Source organism: Akebia trifoliata, chromosome 15, assembly GCF_017979445.1.
Source record: "Akebia trifoliata isolate Shusen 1 chromosome 15, ASM1797944v1, whole genome shotgun sequence".
In the NCBI taxonomy this organism is placed as follows: Eukaryota; Viridiplantae; Streptophyta; class Magnoliopsida; order Ranunculales; family Lardizabalaceae; genus Akebia; species Akebia trifoliata.
In genome coordinates, this window is record NC_141389.1 from 27,147,222 (window position 1) to 27,152,562 (window position 5,341).

Below are 5,341 nucleotides of genomic sequence, written 5' to 3' on the forward strand. Positions count from 1 at the left end.
GAGGGAAACTAAAGAAATTTTTTTTTGGATGATAACGCTCTTATATTTTTCTTAAATGACTAAAATACCGTCCAAGGTGTTTCGAAGACATTTTATTTATTTATTAATATAAGCATCTTATATAAAATTCCAAAAGAAATTAAATTCAATACAAAAACACCCTAGGGGTTGAGAAAACCTGCCAAAGAAAATCCCAACTACAAATAGTACAAAAGCTAAAGATAGATAAATAACACTCAATATTACCCCTTTGCATTCGATAAATTTCTTGATCAAAAGTAAATCAAGTTTTAATGTTAATAACAATATTCTAAGTGATCGACCTGCTTATTCTTCCAAACTCCCTTTACATGTTCATTTCCATCTAAATGCCTCAATCAATGGACAAAGGAAGCAATTTCCATAATATACAACTAGGGATGTACATTTGGGTAAACTTGAATCGGACTAAATCAAATTTTTGGGTTAGGTCTGGGTAGGGTTGAAACTGAAACCAACCCGTATAATTTCAGTCTAGGTTCGGTCCGGGTTCTAATTCCAAATGTTGAAACCAAACTCAGACCAAACCGATTTTTTTGGATAATTTTCGAGTTCGGTCTTGGTAAACCCATATATTGAAATAAAATTTTAAGTTTATAAAAAGTGGGTTTAGGGGGACTTAAATCAAGGGGGACATCTTACACAAGTTAAAGACAAACCACAATTCCTTATCAACAAGCCAAGTGACTTATTGTATTAAAATTTATAAATATTAATATATTATAATAAATCAGATTTACAAACATATATAAATATAAACCTATAAGTTTTTATAAACATATATTAAAATAATTTAGATTTTTAAACACACACACACACACATATATATATTTGGGTCAGGATCCGTAGACACGTAAAGATACAACATGTTTTGTCTTATAGAAATCATCCTCACCAAAAATCAGCCCATTACGAAACTTCTAACCCTAACAAAAGTGGTTTATAAAAAGTGGATGGTCAACAATTCTTCAACTTGTAAACTAGGGCTAAAAGTTTCAAAATGAGTTGATTATTGGCGAGGATGATCTCTTCACCAAAAATCAGCCCATTTTGAATCTTTTTGCCTGTATAAGACAAAACACATTGTGGCTTTATGTGTCTACGGATCTTGACCATATATATGTATATATATATATTCATATACATAGTAATTTATAATTATATAAAATATAAATTATATAACTTACAAATACACACCTACATAACTTATAAACTACAAATAACTTAGATATATTTATATAAATACTTTATTTTTGTAATTATATAAATTATATTACTTATAAATACATCACAAAATAAATAAATAAAAAATGAATCATAACTCTTTTGTTGATGAAATTGTAAATTATATTGAGTACATTACATTGAATATAGAAATAAATATAAAAATTAAACTACTTACAATTATAAAAATGGGAAGGACTGCATTTACAATAGTTTGAATACATCTTAATTAGATTGACACCTATTCATTCTATCTATCATTTGCACAACTCAATCTAAATAAATAATGAAAATTAAATTAAATTTACAATTCCTCTATTGATTATTCTAATCATACTTCTTCTTATTTTTATCCTCCTCTTTCGCTTAACCACCAATCATTCAAAAAAATTAAAGTTTCTAATGTCTCTGGAACTAAACAACTTCAATATTGAGATAAAATCCTCCTACCAGTACTAAATGTTGATTCTAAAATCACAATAGACACATGAATTGTTAGTAGATCACGTGCCATTATAGATAACACGCGATAATGCATACTATAACTTTTTCATCATTCTAAAATATTATGACTCTCATCTCCAAATTCACTGAAATCAAACTTCAAATAACGTTGTAATTCGGATGTTGAATTATTATTATTATTATAAATTATAGTTGTTATTGATAAAAGATTAAGAAAAATTATTTTTGAACCAGAAGATGATGATGCTACATTTTGAGGCCTACTAGTCGTAGTATTATTTAAACCATACTTACTTTCATAAATGTTAAAAGTTTAAATAATTCTTTTTTATTTTTTTAGTATTTCAATTTCAATATTAAAATCACCACTTAAACTACAAATAAGTTTTAAAACTTTAATTTTAAACCTTGGGTCCATAGTTGAAGAAAATTTTAAGTTATGTAGAATAGTTTTCTAATATTTATTAAATTTATCATTCATTTGTGTAACATTATTATCATTTAAATTTAAATTTAAAAGTTTTTTAATTTGAGCTAATGTACACAAAATTCGGAGAATGTAACATATTTTTGTCCCGAATTTTTTTTTGTAATTTCAACAAAACTTTGAAAATAATCACAAATATTAGATGTCTTATCTCAATCACTTTCTTCTAATTGTGTTTTACTATGTCTGTCTTCTAAAAATATTTTTATTAGATTTTTATAACGAACCACGTGTTGTCAACATGTAATAAGTGAAACTCCATCGATGTGATGCATCTAGTGATAATCTAGTGGGTGATAAATTAAATAATACACAATATATATCAAATCATTTTTGTTTAATATGTGATACTCTTATAGTGTTAATAATTTCTCTAATATTTTTAAAAACATTGTTTATATATTAAATACCATCTTGTTTAATTAAATTTAAAATATGTGCCGCACAATGAACATTTAATAATTCTTATAAAATTGATTCATCAAATAAAGCATCTTTAAGAAAGTTACGGCATTATTATTACTACTAACATTATCTAATGTAATTGTAAAAATTTTATTACTAATTTTATAATGTAATAAAATATTTTACAAAGTTTTAAAAATTATTAAATCAATATATTTTGTATTTAATAAAGAAAAAGATATAATTCTTTTGTGTAAATTTTAATTTTCATCTATAAAAATGTGCCGTAACACACATATGATATACCTTGAATTGAAGTCCATAAATCAAAAGTTAAACATATTTTACTAGGTATATTTTGTAATAAAATTTTAATTTCTATTTTTTTTATTTTGAAACATTTTTATTTCATCTCTTTTTAATGTATTTCTATAAATATTTTCAAAATTAGGAAAATACGCTTTTTGAATAAAAACTTTAGAATAAAATTTTACAATCACTAGATCTGACATTTCTTCTATAATAAAAAAATTTAATGATTTCCCGTCGCGCCCTTTCGACATCATATGACCACTTGCTTATGTCGCTTGTAGTTGATCAACTAAGTAGATTTTGAATAATATCAGATTGTTATATTTTTGGACACATATTTTTTATGTATTTATTCATTGTGCTTGTTCCAATAGATGTATTAGAATAAACTAAAAAATTTCTATAATAATTACATTTTACTTTTTCTGTTTTACTTTCGTCCAGGTTTACAACATCTATTAAAGTAAAATGTTGCCATGCCTTGATTTGAAATCTTATTATCTTTTTGGGAGATTAGGATTAGGATTAGAGGGTTCTGGATCATTATGTGGTCCCACTTAAGTAAGTAAATTAAAATCAAAATTTTATAGATCATTAAGATTTTGAAAATTATCAATATTAATATTTTGAGGAGCTATTATATAAAAATTTACACTAAAATAAGACTAAAATTAATATTAATAAAGGTTGATTAGACTTCACTTGGAAATAGAGGAAAAAAAATAAATAAAGGGGAGGAGAAGCCATTACTAATAATACTATATAAGAAAAAAAAAATTAGAAACACTACGTACACCTTATGTCAAAAAATTGATTTTGATTGATTGATACCACATGTCCATTTGATTGATTGATATTGTCACGTAGAAGAAATTATTGATCACTTGATGATGATTTGATTACTTTGATAATGATTTCATCTTGATCTTGCCACGTAGAATAATATTGATCACTTGATGATCAAATTAATTGAGAATAAATTTTAATTTAATAGAGACCTTAGAAAATTTACTATAAAATTATAAAAATAAATTAAAGAGATTGAGAGATTTAGAGAATTTGGAGTAGTGAATAATGAATTGATTTTTGGGTATTTATAAAAATAAGACATCAATAGTTACTCTCACCCCCTCCCAACGGTTTAAAAACAGTAATAATTCCATTGAGAGGGTTGGAGAGGGGTAGGTAAAAATATTTCCAAATTTTTTATCATTTTTTTAAAAATTAAGTTTAGGTCAGGTTTCGGATTGGGTTTCAGGTTTTATGTTTAGAGAGAAAGAGAGGGAGGGAGGGAGGGAGGGAACGAGAACGATAAAAATTTAAATTTGTTGAATTTTATTTTTCAAATTTTTCAAATTTTTTACCATTTAAAAAAAAAACAAGTTTAAGTCGAGTTTTGGATTGGGTTTTGGGTTTTATGTTTAGAGAGAGAGAGAGGGCGGAGGGGGGGGGGACAATAAAAATTTAAATTTGTTGAATTTTTTTTATATAAATATTTCCAACTTTTTTATCATTTTTTTAAAAATTAAGTTTAAGTCAAGTTTTGGATTGGGTTTCGGGTTTTATGTTTAGAGAGAAAGAGAGGGGGGAGCGAGAACAATAAAAATTTAAATTTGTTGAATTTTATTTATATAAATATTTCCAACTTTTTTATCATTTTTTTAAAAATTAAGTTTAAGTCAAGTTTTGGATTGGGTTTCGGGTTTTATGTTTAGAGAGAAAGAGAGGGGGGAGCGAGAACAATAAAAATTTAAATTTGAATTTTATTTATAAAAATTTAAATTTGTTGAATTTTTTATATATAAATATTTCCAATTTTTTTATCATTTTTTTAAAAATTAAGTTTAAGTCGAGTTTTGGATTGGGTTTTGGGTTTTATGTTTAGAGAGAGAGAGAGGGCGGGGGGGGGGACAATAAAAATTTAAATTTTTTGAATTTTATTTATAAAAATTTAAATTTTTTGAATTTTTTTAATATAATATTTCGAACTTTTTTATCATTTTTTTAAAAGTTAAGTTTAAGTCGAGTTTTGGATTGGGTTTCGGGTTTTATGTTTAGAGAGAAAGAGAGGGGGGAGCGAGAACAATAAAAATTTAAATTTTTTGAATTTTATTTATAAAAATTTAAATTTGTTGAATTTTTTTTTAAATATTTCCAACTTTTTTTTATCATTTTTTTTAAAATTAAGTTTAAGTCGAGTTTTGGATTGGGTTTCGGGTTTTATGTTTAGAGAGAAAGAGAGGGGGGAGCGAGAACGATAAAAATTTAAATTTTTTGAATTTTTTTTTTTAATATTTCAAAATTTTTTACCATTTAAAAAAAAAAAAATTTAGGTTGGGTTTTGGATTGGGTTTCGGGTTTTATGTTTAGAGAGAGAGAGAGAGAGAGAGAGGGGGGGGGGGAGCCTTT